The sequence below is a fragment of the Macadamia integrifolia genome, chromosome 10 (assembly GCF_013358625.1).
Source record: "Macadamia integrifolia cultivar HAES 741 chromosome 10, SCU_Mint_v3, whole genome shotgun sequence".
NCBI classification, from domain to species: domain Eukaryota; kingdom Viridiplantae; phylum Streptophyta; class Magnoliopsida; order Proteales; family Proteaceae; genus Macadamia; species Macadamia integrifolia.
In genome coordinates, this window is record NC_056566.1 from 20,501,633 (window position 1) to 20,522,254 (window position 20,622).

Genomic DNA, 20,622 nt, shown 5'->3' on the forward strand with positions numbered 1-20,622 from the left:
AAGAGAGAGAATTACCTGAACCATGAAGGGGAACGTCAATCGCGAGTTACAGAGCTTGGAGACGGCGATCCGCAGGCCACAGACGAGGTTCCCATCGGCTGTATTCAGCTTCGCACGCGAGGAACCCTTCGACTGTCTCGCTTCTTTCTTCTGCTCGTTTCAGATTGTCTTCAACTAGGGTTTGTGGTAAACAAGCAGCAGAGCTTGAGGTTGAAGATGAGAGCCTCTCCTCCTCGGTCGAGTGAAAATAGAGACGGGGAAACAAGGGGGAGCCGGTTATACGATGGAAACCCCTCTGTTGTTTCAAATAGAAACGTTTCACTTTTGCCTAAAAACAAGATTTAAGGTGTTCTGAAAAAGGTGTTTCCAACTTGTTTTTCTATCCGGTTCGTTTCGGAGGGACGCGTTCGGTCCAACTGTAAGGAACGAATGTCGCAACCTTCTCAATCCTCCAAGATCTTGAGTCACCCGGTCAAATAAACAAAACCACCCAAGTGCATAATGGAACATCTTGACCAATGTGTTGGTAGTCCATGGTTGGTTTTCTACCTTCCCAGATGCATCCATCCACACTCCATCTCTTGGATCAAATCATAATCCTCCCCTCCTTGATACATTCTCCCCGCATGAGGATGTGAATTTAAAATCGAAATTATTTACCAAAACTGAATCTAGCCGTTTACACTGAAACCGCAAAACCATTTAGTAAATAGTTCGGTTATGATCTCAAGTTTTAGGCCGACTAGCTAAATGGGTTGAAACTGACCTAAGCCGTTTAACCCATGGTTTCAAACCGAATTGAAACCGTGAAAACTGAACCTTTTAGACCGTCATAACCGATCTGATTAACCCGTTTAAAGATTAAATAAAGTGGTTGCAAAATATCATTAGTATCTCATTTGATTCAAAGATTGAGTGCTGCAAGCCTGCAAGTAATTCTAGAAGTAGCTTGCTCATTGTTTGGAATGTCGATTAAATTAATCCAATGCACTAAGTAGAATGTATATTGATAAAAATGTAATTTTTGCTTATACCATGGCATATTAAATATATATTTTCCAATATTCTAACACATTATTTTGTGGGGGGAGAAGTAGAAAATCCCTGTTGTAAACATTACTTATTGTCTTGTTAGATGCGCTTGAGACTATTTTCTATCAAAATATTTTCTTTTTCTTAGTTGTTTGGTTGTTTTAATAAAATATAATGGTTGCATTTCATATTCTCAAGATTGAATCATTTATCACCAAAAGTAAATTTTAGTAAGCATGTGAATAAACTAGCAAACCGATTGCTAACCGTTTAGAAACCGTATGGAATAAATCAAAATCGAAATCGAAACCATTTAAAACCGTGAAATCGAAACTGTTTAAAAACCTTGGAAATCGAAATTGTTTACTAAATGGTTGCGGGTTTAGAAAGCGCAGCCGTTTAGTAAATGGTGCGGTTATGGTTTCAGCCAAAATATATGTGAACCGAACCAAATCAAACCGTTTAAACCGAAACCAAACTGATTAACACCCTTATCCCCGCATATGTACATGAAGGAAATTGTTATACTTTCAAGCAGTTTGGACTATGGACCCTAATTTAAATCTCTTTCTCCCATTGGTTCTTTGAACCCAAAGACAATCTGGTTGCTAGGTTGAATAGCATCACTTCTTTCCTAGAAAATTGAAATAAAGAGGTCTTCGGGCATCTCCCCGACCTCAAACAATCCTTGTTTGGTCAAATCCACCTTCTTAAGTCTATGGAGAATGAGGATATCATCAATAGAATTTGAAGATCGGAATCCTCAGTCAGTTGTCTGCTTGAAGTGAAACAGATTTTTTTTATGCAAAAATTAAATAGTTATACATCCAACAGAAGGTTTTATCATGTTGTTGCCAAATCTACCCTTAGAACCGGTTGTATCCCCCTTATTCTTGATTCAAATGGGGATAAAATCTCGGAATTGTCAACTATAGCAGCAAATTTACTTCTTATTTTCACTACCTCTAACCCTTTTGATCTTCACTTTGTAGAAAATTTAATCACCCTGTGATCTCCCCACCTAATTTAAATTTCCTTAGTTATGTCCCAATGAGTAGGAAATCAAATTAGGGGTTTCTAGTTTGGGAGCATCATATTTTTTGTCTATTATTTTTTTCAATTCACCAATTACCTAGTAGTGTCAATCACAATCTCATCATTGTGGTCCCAAAAAACGATAATGCATTTTTTTGTTAAGAATTTTTACCTATTAATTTGTGCAATACTCCATACAAGATTATTGCATTGCGAAATTAATTGCAAACATATTAAAACCTTTCATTAATGATTTCATCCCCCCATATTAAACAACTTATATGAAAGGAGATAAATCTCAATAATATTATTATGGAAATGAAATATTTCATTATATTGCAAGAATGAAAAAAAAAAAAAAAGGGAATATTGGGTTCTTAGTACTCGAATTAGATATGTCCAAAGTTTATGATAAAGTTGAGTGGGGTTCATTTGTGTAATTTTCGAATTCCTAGGATTCAATGACCACTATTGTGATATGATCTGCAATTTGTATATCTACACCTTTTTTCTATCAAACTCCAAGGTAGTTACTTCAATTCCTTCGAAACTTTTAGAGGGATATGACAAGGATGCCCCTTTAGTCCCTACATTTTTGTCATTGCCATAGAATGCATTTTCTGTCTCCTTCAAGTTTACTGGGATCTCAATCTCTTCAATTCAAGGGTATCAAAATCAGTAGGAAAGCACCGGCAATAACATTTAATTTTTTGCTAATGATACTCTTATTTTCTACAGAGCCACCATGGAAGATGCTACTACACTAAAAACAATTCTCTCTTTCCCTCTCTCACCTAAGCGTTGATGCCTTAATCACACAATCTCTGTAGAAACGCAACCCTAAAACGATGCAGAAGATAATGGAAAAACAAAACAAACAATGCACACAGATTTTACGAGGTTCGGCAAGTTTGCCTACGTCCCCGGTGAGATGAGATCCTGCTTCACTATCAATGGAGAATAGGGTTACAACGCTCTTCCTCGCACCTCTCCGTATTGCTTGCATTACAGAGAAAGAAACCCTTGCTACAAATATATAGCGAAAAAACCCTAATCCGGATTAAACTATAATTGCCACCCTAATCTGGATTAAACTACAATTGCCCTCAAATAAAAAAAATTTGAGCGGGGGGCTGCGCCCCCTGCTATGCAGGAGGGCCTCCTGCCCCCCTTGTAACCCCTACGGCCAGCTAACCGGCTAGCGGGACCGCCGTCCTAGCTGTCTAGGTGCTGCACCAGTACTCCCTGGATTAAACTGCGACGGAATACAAGACATCATACACCAACAATCTCCACCTTGGCTTGAATTCTGTCGAGCCTCCTGTAAAGATAACTTGTAGACGTCTTCATCATTGTACCTCATTAGAGGTACAAACCCGCACCTGTTTGGTGCGTCCCTCGTCTTCAACAATGAGTAATATTAATCAAGTCCAAACAGGACTCAAACTTCTCTGTAGTAACTGGCTTTGTAAACATATCTGCAGGATTGAGATCTGTATGAATTTTTCTCAAGTGAATACTGCCTTCTGACACAAGCTCCCTGATCTTGTGAAATCTCACATCAATATGCTTTGTCCTTGCATGAAACACCTGATTCTTTGCAAGATGTATGACACTTTGACTGTCACAATGTAACACTGTACCTCCTTGCTCCAACCCCAACTCACGAACCAGTCCAGCCAACCAGACTCCTTCCTTGGCAGCCTCAACTGCTGCCATGTACTCTGCCTCTGTAGTGGATAATGCAATTGTAGACTGAAGCATCGCCCTCCATGATATAGGTCCACCAGCCAATGTAAACACATACCCTGTAGTAGACCTCCTCTTATCTAAATCACCAGCATAGTCAGAATCAACATAACCTGCCAATTCTGTAGAACTTCTCTTGCCACTGAACATAACACCTATATCTTTAGTCTTGCTCAAATATCTGAAGATCCACTTAATTGCATTCCAATGCTCCTTCCTTGGATTACTCATGTATCTGCTAACAACACTGATTGCATGAGACAAATCCGGCCTGCTACAAACCATAGCATACATGAGACTCCCAACTGCGCTAGCATAAGAGACTTGAGACATCTGCTCCACCTCCTCATATGTTGTAAGGCATTCCCTTTCAGATAACTTGAAGTGGTCAACTAACGGAGTGCTAACCGGCTTAGCCTTTTCCATATTGAAACGCTCTAGCACCTTTTCAATATACCTCTTCTGAGTTACCCAAAGTTTTCCTGCATTTCTATCTCTAAGGATTTCCATGCCAATGATCTTTTTAGCGGCACCAAGATCCTTCATCTCAAATTCAGCACTTAACAAAAACTTCAAAGAGACTATATCATGTTTGTTCTTTGCAGCAATGAGCATGTCATCAACATAAAGCATCAACAAAATAATGGAATTATCACTTGACACTTTATAATAAACACAACTATCATACTCACTTCTTGTGTAGCCAATTTTCATCATGTGGGAATCAAAGCGCTTGTACCACTGCCTAGGAGATTGCTTAAGACCATAAAGTGACCTCTTAAGCAGACAAACATGGTCTTCCTTTCCCTGCACCTTGAAACCTTCAGGCTGCTCCATATAAATATGTTCCTCCAAGTCACCATGAAGAAATACAGTTTTCACATCAAGTTGTTCAAGCTCTAAATCATACATGGCCGCCAAAGCAAGTAGTACCCTGATCGAAGTGTGTTTCACCACTGGAGAGAATATTTCATTGTAGTCTATTCCCTCCTTCTGTGCATAGCCCTTGGCTACAAGTCTAGCCTTATACCTTTCACGCTCCTTCTCAGATGCTGCCTCTTTCTTACGAAAGACCCATTTACACCCAATGATTTTTCTTCCCTTGGATTTTTCCACAATCTCCCAAGTCTTGTTCTTCTGTAGAGATTCCAATTCCTCCATCATAGCTGTCATCCATTTATCATGCTGTGCATCACTCAAAGCATTATGGTAGGAAGATGGATCACCTGTACCTACAGTGAGGGTATAGGCAACCATGTCCTCAAACCCGTATCTCATAGGTGCTTTGTGAGTACGCTTCCCTTTACCCTTTGCCACATTATAGGGAACTTCTACTACTTCTTGTTGTCCTGGTAAGTCACTTGATGACTCATTCTCTCCTGTTGTTTCTAACTCACCTAACTCCACCTGCATAGTAGAACCTTCTTTATTTTCACCAACTGCTTGTGAATTGTAATTTGACTTTACTACATGAGACTCATCAAATACAACGTCTCTGCTAACCACAACCTTCTGTGAACTTGGATCCCACAACTTGAATCCCTTTACACCTTTCTTAAAACCAAGAAAGATACACTACTTAGACTTTGAGTCTAACTTGGAACGCTGCTCACTCTCAACATGTGCATAGGCTGGACAACCAAATATTTTTAGAATAGAATAATCTACTGGTTTTCCTGTCCATACCTCTTCAGAAATTTTACAATCAATCGCCTTTGATGGAGACCTATTGATGAGAAAACATGCCATGTTCACTGCTTCTGCCCAAAATCTCTTGCTCAACCCTACATTCAGCCTCATACTCCGAGCTCTTTCTAGAAGTGTTCTGTTCATCCTTTCAGCTACACCATTTTGTTGCGGTGTCTTTGGAACCATGAAGTGACGTGTAATCCCTTCAGCTTTGCACAATTCTAGAAATGGCTTATATGTGTACTCTCCTCCATTATCTGTTCTCAAGTATTTAATTTTCTTTCCTATCTTCCTTTCTACCTCAGCCTTCCATTCCTTAAATTTAGTGAACACCTCACTTTTATGCTTCATGAAGTAGATCCAAACTTTCCTTGAGTAATCATCAACAAAGGTCACGAAGTATTCTGCCCCACCTTTAGATTTTATTGTTGAAGGACCCCATACATCGCTGTGTACATAATCAAGCACTCCTTTACTCTTATGTTTTGCAGTTTTGAAACTAACCTTGCACTGTTTTCCGAACACACAATACTTGCAGAAGTTCAGTTTACAAGTTTTTACTCCCTTCAACATATTTCTTTTATGAAGCTCCATCAATCCTCTTTCTCCCATATGCCCTAACCGCATATGCCACAGATAGGTATCATCTGTATCAAATACTGCATCTGTAGTCACAGATGCTCCACCTATAACTGTGCTCCCTATGAGTCTGTATAGGTTTCCTGTTAGCTGTCCCTTCATAACAACCATTACACCCTTAATAACTTTGAGAACTCCACCTTCTGCTATGTACTTGCAGCCATTTGAGTCAAGTGCCCCCAAAGATATTAAGTTTTTCCTTAATTCAGGTACATGTCTTACATCTGCTAAGGTTCTTACTATCCCATCAAACATCTTGATTTTGATAGTGCCTATCCCAATGATCTTGCATACAGCATCATTCCCCATTAGGACAGACCCACCATTATATGGTTGATATGTATCAAACCAATCCTTATGTGGACACATGTGATATGAACATCCAGAATCTAAAAATCCAAGAATCAGAAGGTTGATTCTTACCTGATGATATAGAGAGTACATCTCCATCATCTCCATCTGAACTGTCAGCCACGCTAGCTTCCTCAGATGCCTTATCTACACCTTTCTTCTTTCAGTCTGCCTTCCTCTTCAAGCACTCTCTCTTCAGATGACCTTCCTTCTTGCAATAGTAACAAGAGACCTTTGTCTTTGCCCCTTTTGATTTCGATCGACTCTTCCCAAATCCCTTCTGATTTGATCTCCCTCTTTCTATCTCCTTGTCACCTCCGAAAAGACCTTCTCCTTGAGATTTCGTACTACTGGCCTTCTTCCTTGTATCATTGGACATGAGGGCAGCTGCGACTTCATCCATCTCAAGTGGTCTCCTTCCCATACAAGAGAGTCATTACTAGGTGATCATATGATTCTGGAAGCGACGACAACAACAGTAACGCCTTGTCTTCATCCTCGATCTTAACCTCCAGGTTTGCAAGTTTACTTACGATCTGATTGAACATGTTAAGATGCTCTAATAGATCCGTACCTTCCTCCATCTGTAGAGAATACAATTGCTTCTTCACGAACAACTTGTTCGTTTAGGACTTTGTCATGTAGATGCTTTCAAGTTTCGCCCATAACTGCGGTGCAGATTCGATATCTACAACATATTGTAGGGCATCATCAGAAAGATTTAATCAAATAGCACTTACCGCCTTTTCCTCCATCTCTTCCCAATCTTCGTCAGTAATTTTTACAGGTTTCTTCGACTTCCCCAACAACATTTTCGCCAAACCTTGCTGTATCAGAAGATCCTTCATCCTTTGACGCCAGAGGGTGAAATTGTTCTTCCCATTAAACCTCTCGATGTCATACTTGACATTCGATCCCTTCCCTGCCATCATGATAGTAAACCCTAGAAAACGGAAACCTAGAGCTCTGATACCAATTTGTAGAAACGCAACCCTAAAACGATGCAGAAGATAATGGAAAAACAAAACAAACAATGCACACAAATTTTACGAGGTTCGGCAAGGTTGCCTACGTCCCCAGTGAGATGAGATCCTGNACAAACAATGCACACGGATTTTACGAGGTTCGGCAAGGTTGCCTACGTCCCCGGTGAGATGAGATCCTGCTTCACTATCAATGGAGAATAGGGTTACAGCGCTCGTCCTCACACCTCTCAGTATTGCTTGCATTACAGAGAAAGAAACCCTCGCTACAAATATATAGCGAGAAAAAACCCTAATCCGGATTAAACTACAATTGCCACCCTAATCCGGATTAAACTACAATTGCCCTCAAATAAAAAATTCGAGCGGGGGGCTGTGCCCCCCTACACCCCCTGCATGCAGGGGGGCCTCCTGCCCCCCTTGCAACCCCCACGGCCCGCTAACCGAGCGGGACCGCCGTCCTGGCTGTCTAGGTGCTGCACCAGTACTCCCTAGATTAAACTGCGACGGATACAAGACATCATACACCAACAGAAAGCTTGGCATGCAATACGCTTACAATAGGCCATGCACCTTGTATGCAATTAGGTCTCCATTTAATGAAGCAGAAGCTGATGAACTTCTACTCAAGTGTGTTTGCAATGTTCATGTTATCTTATTACTTTACCCATAATTCTTGCTTAATTTTAATATCAGATGCTGAGTTCCAATACATTGCTTTTTGTTAACTTGGGATTCCTTATTATATCTCAGAATCAATGAAACCAAAGGCTCTGTGATGGTTAATCTAACTGAAAGCATAAGTAGTGCTTTGTTCCCATGGTTCAGGTACCTAGGTTCCAACTTTGTCCTTTGTATTTTGTGTTTTTGGTTATGCTTGTGTTTTCTTTTCGTTTATTATAATACAGAGTTTTTGACCCTCAATCACAGACTCGTACAATATTTGTAGCAATACAACAAAATTTCTGAAGCAAAATACAATTACTGGATCAAAGATCTGTCATTTTCCGTGAGCCCATACCACACACACAAACTTGTCTTGTGGTTAATAGTTTATCACAGGACTTGAAATATGCTCCATTCAGTTTTTCTCTTTTTCTTACAGTCACCAAGCTGTACAGTATGCACACATCCTGTTTTATAGCTACCTACAGTCTACAGACTGGAGATACCAGCATGTTGCACTGATAATGCCCGTGGATTGTTGTACTTCAGGCTTGGGATCCAATCCTGCCTGTTTGCATATTAATTTGAGCCACCAGTAAAAACCCCATATGAAAGAAGAAAGCAGGAAAAAATTATTAGTAACTTGTTGACAGATGAAATAAAATTATGCTGACAGTCCAGATGGAAAGTCTCTACTGTTTCTGTCTGCAAAATGTTCTGTGGACAGTGGAACATCCTTTGCAACACAATCGCTTCATAGAATTGATTGGCCCACAGATGGAAAGCCATGCTCAACTGCAGGCATTGTTGATGTGGTAAGCTCTTCTTTTTTGCTAAAGTTGGATGTGGCTGTTCAGAAATCATCAAAGCTAAATAAGATCCTTACAAAAGTCCTTATTTAAACAAATTCATATAATTTGTGGATATGAATAACGACATGTTTGGAACAAGCATCGAGTATAGAAGTAATGCTTCAGGCTGCTAATCATCGCACTTCTAATCATTAAAATTCTCTACATCATTCTGTTGGTTATTCGATTCAGTACATTCAAATTGACGATTTTTGCATTTGAAACCACAACCCAGAATCTTAGCTATAGTTATTCAGAATTTGTTTGTATTCTCATTCTATGGTATATTTGCAGGTTCCTGTAGTGATGTCTGCTGAGGATGGTAGCTTTCCTGGGCTTTATTGTTCAAGTCTTCTTGCTAGACCTTGGCTTTCTGATGGAGTTACAATGATTTTGTCTTCCATCTGGTGAAGCGCTTAAGTGATACTTTCTATAAATGTGCTGAGGTAACAACTAACTTCTGTTTCATTTACTTTCTGAGCTTTTAAATCGTTTCCATATGATTTAATTGTAAAAGAATATGTGTTATATGCAGTGGGAAAATATCACGTATTAGCCCCATTGACTCCAGTCATTCATGGAACATTCTTACACTAGACGGGGACAATATTCTTGCTGGTAATTAGTCGCAGACCTCTGAGTTTGACCCTTTTTTTTTTTTTTTTAAGCATGTAATTCACAAACAAGACTGTTTTTTTCTTTCTCTTGTGTGAAATGTCTAGCAGTCCCATAGACCCTCCTGAGATAAAGTTTGGAAGTCCTATAAAGAAGGAAGAAGCACATGCAAGTAATACATGGGTTTGGATGGATGTCTCAAGTCCCCTGTCCAGATACTCTGAAAAGGTTGAGCATTCAGTTTTTATGTCTTGTGGTTCCTTTGTGCACTTTGAAATTAACTTTGTTATGCTTATATTTAATAAAGCGTAAAGCATCTCCCACTGCTATTTGCCACAGGTTCTGTCTTTGCTGTCATTCCTTGAGTTCAGTATAATGCAGATTCCTGTTAGGGATGCATCCAACAACCTTAGTAGAGGTAATTTATTGATCTTTACATCTGATTCATAGTAAAAAATTCCTTCCCTTACAATTATATCATATTTACTGGTGTATGACTGAATGGTTCAATGAACAACGATTTTTCCCTTGCACAATCCCATTTAGCTGTAAAAAAAGAGAAAATCTGTTCGGTTTTTGGGAAGTGAAGTAGGTGAAATTACCAGTTTTAGATAGATGGTTATGTAGGTTTTCCAGGAACTTAAAGCTTATGGAAATTAATTGATTCTGAACATATATGTGTTTCTGCCAAATGGCTGGGGCTTATGTCTTATGGTTGAGGTTGCTCCTTTTTTTTGTCATTTGGAAGTCATCACTTCTTCTTGTAATTGTTGTCCTATCCAACCTCTTAGATATAACGGGTAACCTTGGTTTGGTTGTGATGGTCAACTGGTTGCAAATTCTCTCAATTTTACATGAGCTATAGAAAAAAATTAGATTTCTCTCTCATTGAACACATTGACAAGATGCACCTCTTCACAAAGAGTGATAAGAAGATATGACTTGATAATCTGATGGTAATTTACAACCGAGATCCATTTTAAGTGTCCTTATGATGGATTCATATTTCTCTCTCAAGGTGATCTGCAATCATAGACCTCTTAAGTCATGGCTTTTAGTTTGCAGATTTCACATAAAAAATCAGTAGTTGGGGATGACCTTCCTGCATTTACATGGCCAAAGGGAACTTGTGAATCCTCTTTTCCCGCACATATCATTGCTGTAACAATATGACCCATTTCTTGTTACTTTTTGATGCAGTCTTCCTTGTTATTTTAGAAACATATGGTACTGATGGCTCTCCCTCTATGTTCTAGAGATTTTCACAATTGCCATTATATCTTTATTTTAGCTTCTGAGGTCCCAATAATAAAAGATAAGTCAATTGGTTCTGTTATGAGAGATCGCTCCATCCAAGGCAATTTCACTCCCTGAGGCAGATTCTTTATTCTTGGATTCCTCTTCAGAGTTCAGTGTGATGTTCTTAAACTTGATTTTTGAGGTTGGTCTTGTAAGAATTTGGATAATTAGGATATAGAGGCATTTGAGTTGATAGCGATATTACTTGGAGGTCCTGTTTCCTTTCAGACCCCTTAAGACAAATAATGATTTTAGTGGCCAACAAATAGTTCCTCTTTCACAAGGCTCAAACTAGGAGGGGGCACTTATTGGGTTGAGCTGAGCCTAGCACTTAGTAGCACCTGACCAGATGAACTTCCACTGTTGAGCCTAAATCTCTTCCGCAGAAAGAGGGTCGGCAGATCATTCAGAAATTTGAAATTTGGAACTATATATAAGCCGACAGATCTTTTGTTAAAGGATATTTTTATTCAATACTAGAGCCTGTCATCTTTGAAGATTCACACTCTCTTGCTGGCAAGGCAGGTTGGTCCCGGGCGAAAACTATGATTCGACCAAAATCTCCAGCTAGCGTCACCGACTCACCTTGACCCAAAATCTCTCCTGCTGCTGAGGATTTTTAAGATAGGTTGCTGAGGGTAATTTTCTTCTTGTCTTGGTTGGTGCTAAATGACTTATGCTTGCATTTGGAAGTTATTGAGATATTTTTTGGCCTTGGATATCGTATTGAAAATTTTGTACATATGGCTACAGAGGTGGGTGATTTTCGGTCAATGCTTTGCTAAATTTGGTCTCATTGAAAGAAATTCTTATCCTTAACACAGGGATAAGCACTAGTTGCCTAAATTGTCCAATGCCAGCAGGCCCTGTGCTGTTCCCAAATGCAGATCATGAAAAATATTCACTTTCTATTTGATTGTTTCAGTTCTTAGCATCTGGGGAAGAAATTGTTGCAGTTTTTGTTTTTATGGGGAGGGAGGGTGTGGAGTCAGGTTTTATAGTGACTATAAGCACCGGTGATAACCTGAATTTGTTAATTTGTTCAGGTGCCAGTAAGCCTTTTGAAGCTATATTTGCATCTTCCAGCTCTCAGAAGAATGGGGTATGTAATCCACTAATTGTAATGCTTCATGGTGGACCACATTGTCTCAGTGTCAAGCTTTTCAAAGTCTCTAGCATTTCTATCTTCAATTGGTTACAGTTTGCTCATAGTAAATTATAGGTGAGTTAAAATGCCAAATGTTTTCTTTACCCCTTCTTTTCCTGCCTTCTGTTAAGCAGGAACTGAAGTCACAAGATTCAATACAAATTGAATCTAGCTATATTTACTCCATTCTGGTCTATTTTAAATTGTTCCATTCCTTTAACCATCTATTCTTCTGATTCTTTTATTGTGCTAAAAGCTTATTTAAATTTACAAGAGTGTCAAAGAGCATCTCTCTAAGTTTTCTTTTAAGTACATGTAATATGTTCTGGATCTTTTTCCCTGATAATTACTCTTAACAATTTTTTTTTTTCTCTTTAGGCCTTTTCTAACCTAAATAACATATTTCAGAGGCTCGATTGGGTCCGGAGAGGAGGCATTACAATCTCTTACTGGGAAAATTGGGTCCCAGGTGCTCTATTCTCAGTCTAATGTATCATAGATTTTTGCTTATGTCTTCAAATATGTTTCATAATTTTCATGACATTCCACTTGTGGTAGTTCAACACCATTTCACTTGTAAACTATATGGGCCATAATCTCTTCTGCTTAACATATGCAGGATGTTAATGATGTTCTAACAGCTATAGACCATGTAATTGAGATGGGACTAGCTGATCGATCTAAAATAGCTGTGCTTGGAGGTTCACATGGTGGTTTTTTGAAGACCCAATTAATTGGCCAGCTGTAGTGCCATTGCTTGAGTTCCTATACTTACAGTTGCTTTTTATCATGAAAAATCCTCTGTTAAATTTTTTTTATGCTTATCATGCTCTTAAGAGTTTTAATTTTCTGTTTGTTTGCTTTTGTTGTCTTTCTTTCTTTCATCTTCTTGTTCTTCTTATTTCTAAAGCCATCTGCTTCAAACCAAATTTATTAGGATATGTATTTCCCTACACTAGGTGGAGTTGCACCATATGATGTGTCCCATCTATTTCCTGTGGTAGACATCTGATGTGTCTTTTGCATAAGAGATCAGCTTGGTGGGAGGCATCAACCGGTGGGTCTTGCTGCTCTGCATGTGTGGGGTCTGGGGATGGAAATTGAGCAAGTTAAATACGTGATCCATTTGACAAGGCCTAATCAGGTTTCAGTTTGGGTTTGGTTTCATGTGGTGAAGTTGTAGCATGGTTAGCTTGGGGTTCCGATTATGCCGAAATATGGCTCTATTGGGAATTTGGGGGTCTCAAGAATTTGTAGATTTTGTCTCTACTCTCTTCTTCTATTTTAATATTATTCTTCATCATATTTCTCTGCATTATCCCCTGCCTTGGCCTGAAGACAGTCTCACTTTTGCTCTCCCTCCATGCTTCACCAGGTTGCCTGAGGTTTAACTTGAGACTTGGTCGGTTGGGTTGCATTGGCTAGAAACCCTCACTGAACCTGACCACTTGCAATTCCTATGCCTGTGCTCCAAGTGTATAATTAAACAATTTGGATAATAATTTTACTTTCTGAGAATGAAATTATGGATCTTGTCCCTCCCCTCCCCTCCCCTCCCCCCCAATCTTTTTGTATCCAAATGCTGTCTACGTTATGCAATTTGAGCAATGCTCCCAGACTGATATTTTTTCACTGTCATCCTTATATTTGTAGTAGTATGCAATTTTGGATGTTCTCTTTCCTTCATGTTTAATGGTGTAGACATCATACTTCTTAAGAATTTTGAGGACTCACTTTGCAGATGGATCCATCTTGATATTCTATTTGCTTCAGGAACCAGATCAGTTTGCTGCAGCAGCTGCAAGGAATCCTGTCTGTAACCTTATATTGTCGGCAGGTACAAGTGATAAACCTGATTGGTGTTATGTAGAGGCATGTGGCAGTGAAGGAAAAAGCTATTTCACAGATGCACCTTCGTTTGAACACTTGCATCTTTTCTATGGCAAATCTCCTATTTCACACATCTCTAAGGTATGCTTCATCAGATCTCAAGATTATAATGTTGAAAACACTATGTTCGAAAGACAAGTGTCAATTGGCCTCACACAGTAAAATCATTTTAGAACATATTATGAAGATTTTTGACAATAAGAAAGGAGAAAATGTGACAGTAATTCAAAGTCAAGTATGAACAGGAGAAAATTTCTAGTAGTTTAAAGTGCAAAGGAGAACTTTTAGCCATTCAACTACTACTCTTTTTTTTTTTTTTTTTGCTAGAAAAAATATTGATATTTGAAACCCCTCTGAAAATACAATGATGTGTCAGAAATTGGAGTAAGAATTTGTACCGGTTATTTTACAAGCAGCAGTATAATATTTCTGGGAAAATAGATCTATTGTAAAGGATCTTGTGAAATAGACTGATGCATTAACCTCCACAAATTTCCTTGTCAATTAGGTCAAAACTCCAACCCTTATTCTTCTAGGCGCCCAGGATCGTCGAGTTCCATTTTCCAATGGGTTGCAAGTAAGATCTCTCTCTCTCTCTCTCTCTCACATATATATATATATATATATATATATATATATATATATATATGTATATATATACATATTTGTTAGATCAAACACCAAGAAATACGAAAAATAAAAAGACAATAGATCCGCACGACACAGAGATTTAACGAGGTTCACACACCAGGGTGGTGTGCTATGTCCTTGAGGCGAAGAAAAGATGTTTCACTATGCAGAAGAGAGATTACACCCAAGCAGCGGCAAGAAAACTCGCCATGAAACCCTAGCTCGAAAAACCCTCAAAATACAATGAATTTCTCAACAAGTAACAGTACATTATATATACTCCAAGTCGCGGTCGATCCGGTCGAACCATACGCCCCGCACCCCCATATGAGATCAGTGATGGGCTCCGAGCTTGGGCCTCTCAGCCCAACCCCTCTGCTTCCATCACAGATCTCAGAAAACTTTCCATTCGGGTCTCCACCAAAATATGTTGGAGCGGGTCAATCTTCAAAACGGGTCAAGAATTCGAGACAAACTTAACAATATACATATATTTATATATATATATATATATATTTGTAGCTTAATGTTTGAACAAAAACTTTAAGCTGTTAGTCAAGTTCATATTTTTGTTCATTTATGGCACACTTAGTGTTCAAAAGGAAGAGAAAAGAAGGGGAGGAGGGGGGAGGAATGTGTTGGTGTATGATGTCTTGTATTCCGTCGCAATTTAATCTAGGGAGTATTGGTGCAGTGCCTTGATAGGTAGGATGGCCGTCCCACTAACCGGTTAGCTGGCTGTGGGAGTCGCAAGGGGGGCAGGAGGCCCCCCTGCATAGCAGGGAGTGTAAGGGAGCGCAGCCCACCGCTCGAATTTTTTTTATTTGAGGGCAATTGTGTACTTTTCGGATTAGGATTTTTTCGCTATATATTTGTAGCGATGGTTTCTTTCTCTGTAATGCAAGCAATACTGAGAAGTGTGAGGACGAGCGTTGTAACCATATTCTCCATTGATAGTGAAGCATGATCTCATCTCACCGGGGACGTAGGCAACCTTGCCGAACCTCGTAAAATCCGTGTGCATTGTTTGTTTTGTTTTTCCATTATCTTCTGTATCGTTTTAGGGTTGCGTTTCTACAGAATATACAGTAGTTAAGTGATAAATAGGAAAAAACTTGGCAACTAGTGTTATTCTGCTAAATGGACAAGAGAGGAATAGAACAGGCTCTACAACACACTGTGTCACAACCACCACCACCAAAGCCTTATCCCAACTTAATGGGGTCGGCTACATGGAGGTTCCAAGCAAGGACAAACGCAAGGACATTCAATGCAAACTGTGTTAAAATCATGTTTTTCAAATCTGGATCTTTGAAGTTTATTTTTTCTCACAGTCTCAACCTTAATACAAAAATTTGTAGTTTTGATTCGATATTTGATGTTAGTAATTTCATGTTTGGAAACATGTAGTATGCTAGGGCATTGAAGGAGAAAGGAGTTGAGGTCAAAGTGATTGTGTTTCCAAATGATGGTCATTCAATTAGCCGGTAAAATCATTTTGCATTTTGCTCTTGCTAATTTTAAACTAGCTAATTTACTATGCTAAAATCTGATTACTGGTTGTCTGCTTCTTTCATCCAGACCACAATCTGACTTTGAGAGCTTCCTCAACATTGGAGTGTGGTTCAAGAAGTATTGTTCATAAGCACAGGCATCTCTGGTCCAGGCTCTTGTCTGGGATCCAAGGATTATGACTAGATTTGAATATCATGATTGGATGTACTGTTTCCACATACATTTAATAAATAAATAAATAAATCAATAATTCCCATTTGTTCTTTGATGGGGGTGGTTTTCTGGGGCCTTTGTTTATGTGGAAATGTTAGCGGTTCATAGCAAACCATGGAAAGATCTTGCTCCGATGGGAAGCTTTACTCTGTTTCATTGCTTTCTGGAATGCTGCAACCGTGATTTATCTTAGGCCTCTCTTTTTTTTTTTTGGTGAAAATCTTAGGCCTCTCTAACTCCACTAGTATATGTTGGATAATTTACCAATGATCTCTATCAGATAATATTGGACAAAGTTTTCTGTTCCAGAGCGGCGAAATGACCGTCATGCCCCTCCTGGGGCATGCAGTGTGCTCCTATGTCTAGGGTAGGAGCTACTCCTCACAGAAAACACTTGCCCTACCCTTAATTGTCAATATAATATATTTATCAATAACTATACCCTACACCCAAGATAATTTTTTTTTTTATGCTAACGATGGGGTATCTAGGCCCTGCGGGTCTATACTGACCCCACAACCTCATGGACAAGGTCATTTCGGGGTTGAATGAGAATCATTCAACTTTCACTGATAGCAGTGAAGAGCACTAAACACCCCCGTGTGAGTGGCCCAAGGGGTGCCTAGTGGGAGTGACTCTACACCTAAGGTTGATATAAGTCATATAACATTATAACCCTTATATCTTCTACCACCAAAAAAAAAAAAAAAAAAAAAAAACTCTTATATCTTTCTAAGGTATTAGTTAATTATACTTTGTCCCTCCACTAAACATATCGAATAACATATTTTTGGACATGAAAATTATTATTGTCACCATCCCATGAACAGAGAATTTGGACAAATGATTGGATCTTTTAAAAAATTTTAAAAATTAATATTAATGCTTATTAATATTTTTCAAAATCTTTTTTTAGTAATTTACTAAACGTGGCATCGGATTAGATTTTGTCCACTCATGTACAAATACTCTCTGATATTTTTCTTATGTGAAGTGGACTCCTTGTTGATAATCTCTTTCATTCAAAAAAAAAAAAAAAAAAAACACTCTTATATATTCAAATCAACATTTTTTAGAACACAGAGTGATGACCATGTGAACAGAATGCCCGATTCTATCCTTAATCAAGAACAATTTTTAAGTTAAAACCTTGGGATAACAACATTGGAATATCCTATAAAATCATATAAATTAATTAATTTTAAACCATATAAATATGGATTTAATAGACACATTTCCAACAATCTTTCACTTATACCTTAAAACCATTATTGTGTTTGACATGTTCTCAACGTGTATACATTCCATATCAATCCTTTGGTAAAGAGATTATTCTTTGAGTATCTTTAGACATTCATGTAACACTAATGACTTGGAATCCTGAAAATCCTGAATCCATGCACTTCAATTTTACTGACGTCTACTCTTTATATAAATATAAATATATATATATATATATATATATATAAATTCTTTATTGAGAAAATCCTAGACTATATCTATAAGGCTACAACTAATTTATATCCCTTCTTGCCCATTTTTTGTTTGGTTGTAACTTGTAAGGGAAATTGAAAGGAAGGGAAGTGAAAATTTCAAACCTAATAAAGAGATTTGTGTAATCATTACCTCGCATGATTATGTCATTAACTTCAAATCATTATATATTTGATTATTAAATTTTATTTTACTTTGCATTTAAATTTCTTGAATTTAAAAAATAAAATAAAAAATATATAAATATTATAAAATTTTTAAATAGTTTGTAAATCATGTCAAAAAATGAAATTTATTTTTTTAGGTTTTAAAATTTTTTCTTCCCTACAATTTTCATTGCAACCAAACCGATTCTTATGACATTCCTGATTCACATCTGTAGCAATCTCTTCCATATGGGAGTTCTTAAAAAAAAAAAAAACCAAACCAAACCAAACCGAACTAAACTTTCTAAATGAAGGAGTTTAAGACAAAGCACAACTTAGTTACAATGACATTCCAAAGGCTTGGACCATGTTTCTCTCTTGCCACATAATCACTGCATGCTTTCTGCCATATGCATACTTAGGTATCGTTTGACAATATTTTGTTTCTGTTGTTTCTGCGTTTTTTTGTTCCCAAAAACAGAGAGACAACCAAAAAAACGTTTGATAAAATTGTTCTGTTTCACCCGCTTCTAGAAACATAAATAAAAATTTATGCCTATTTATAATTCTAGAAACAACTTTGACGAAACAAATCGGACTTTTTCGTTGTTTCTGGAAACAAATTTGAGAGGAAAAAAAAAGGCCGTTATGCCCGATAAATCTCTCAACTGTTTAAACCTAAAAAGAGGCAACTGGACCCTCTCTCCCTTTTGGGCATCCGATGATACTATTGGGTTTTTTAGAGGAATTATGTCAGCAAAAAGTGTTTCGAGAAATAGGTTTATCAAACACTAAAAAATCTGTTTTTGTTTTTTGAAACACAAAAAGCCATTTCTGCTGTTTCTAGACACAAAAATAGTAGAAACATTGCCAAACGGTGCCTTAGAGTCATAGTTGTTTTCTTTATTTCAAGTTCTCTATCAAATCACAAACTATGATTTAAAGTTATTTTTATGTTCCTATAAGAGAATAAAAATTAAGCCTCATAACAATTGCTTAGATATTATAGCTTCTTGCATGTACACCTCACTCAACGCTCTAGCCTTACATCAATGTATACCTTAAAAATCTTTGAAGATGTCTTTTTTTTTTTTGGGTATCTAAGACCCCATTTAGTTGGAATAAGGTTGTTTGAATTTGTTGTTGTTGAAGATATCAATTTTGCACCACCGCTATTCATGCCTACTTTCGAAACTAATTATCCTCCTTTTCATGGACGGTTGTATGATAACACATTGTTTCATGCTATCTCTCCCAAGTGGCATGATGGTTGGCTTTCTACTCTTATGTTACCTTTGTATAATATAATGGTATTGTCTAATAGGTGTATTTGGAACTTGGACACCTTATTTTGATTGCCATTGTCTTATTTTTAAAAGTTCTTAAAATTAGGGATAAATATTGTTTTTTAAAATAATTTATTAAAAAATGTCATTATCTTTGCACATTTTTAAATACACATGTGAACTTATTTTTAAAAGTTCATTAAATTAGGGACAAAGATTGATTTTCAAAAGAATTTAGTATAAAAAAATGTCATTATCTTTGCACATTTTTAAATACACATGCAAAACAACTTGATTTGTTCTTATTCAAAAAAAAAAAAAAAAATTTGTATGTTATAATATAATGGTAAAAAATTAAAATTAAAATTTCTTAACAGGTCTCAATAAGAAAATACCATAAAAAATTGAAAACCAAATCCAGGAAGAATTCACATCAAGAGAAACTTGACACCCATAGCATTATGAATGCCAATCACCTATAAAAAAAAAAAATCTTACATTTCCCTTCCTTCCTCCCATTTAACAATATTCATGATTTTCAAATAAGCATTTAAATTGAGTAATAAGGTTTCTTGCAAAACCCTTTAATTATGTTTTGAGAAAGACTTCCCCATGCTATTAGAGTACAATTTCCCTCTCATATGAGATTTTTTTACTATTTTTTACTCCGCCATTTTCAGTGAATGCTGCATTTTTTCAAGATAGATATTGGTATGACGTTCAATTCATCACAATGGCAATGTGGGAAACCCTCTCCCTTATGTCATATCATACTTTATGTGTTGGTAGAGCTACAATCGATGTGATATGTAGCACAACCTTGTGGTGGAGTGTTATTAACTTTTATCGTCCATTTATTTAATGATGGAGAGTGAATTAGAGAGAAAAAAAATACCATTTAATCATTAATTCCAAAGCTTCACATATATTTTGTCCATTTATTTAATGGAGAGTGAATTAGAGAGAAAAAAATACCATTTAATCATTAATTCCAAAGCTTCACATATATTTTCATTGATTCTAATTACCAATTTCAATAAGTACTATTAATAAGGTATAGGAAAATTTGAAGAAATTAAGCATTATTAAAACATTATATGGATTCTTTTTTTGTTAAGTATTTTTTGTTTAGAAGCATACATGTTTAGAACCTTATGTATTTTTCTCCAATATTTCATTGATAAATAGTACTTTAGCAATAAAATGGTAGCTACTAATCTTCATCAATTACAAATTTATTTGTCATGTATTAATATTTCACTATTGAATTACAATTTTCCTAATTTTCTTTTATCCATCCTTCACAATAAAAATTAGGAAAAGGAACACTAACCAGTCCTGCTCCCTACGTCCTCTCACAAGGTCTTGTGAAATGACCCCTTACCCCTCTGT

At 37.2% G+C, this 20,622-nt stretch overlaps 1 protein-coding gene and 1 pseudogene across 1 annotated transcript in view; one reads left to right on the forward strand and one right to left on the reverse strand.

Moving 5' to 3' along the window:
- LOC122091093 (GPCR-type G protein COLD1) overlaps window positions 1-308 on the reverse strand; it is a 73,826-nt gene extending 73,518 nt beyond the window's left edge. Inside the window, exon 1 of the mRNA XM_042660922.1 lies at window positions 16-308. The gene's annotated coding sequence lies outside the window, so the exon portion shown is untranslated. The remainder of the gene's footprint in view (window positions 1-15) is intronic.
- On the forward strand, window positions 23-16,271 carry LOC122092271 (annotated as a pseudogene).
- The last annotated feature ends 4,351 nt before the right edge of the window (window positions 16,272-20,622 follow it).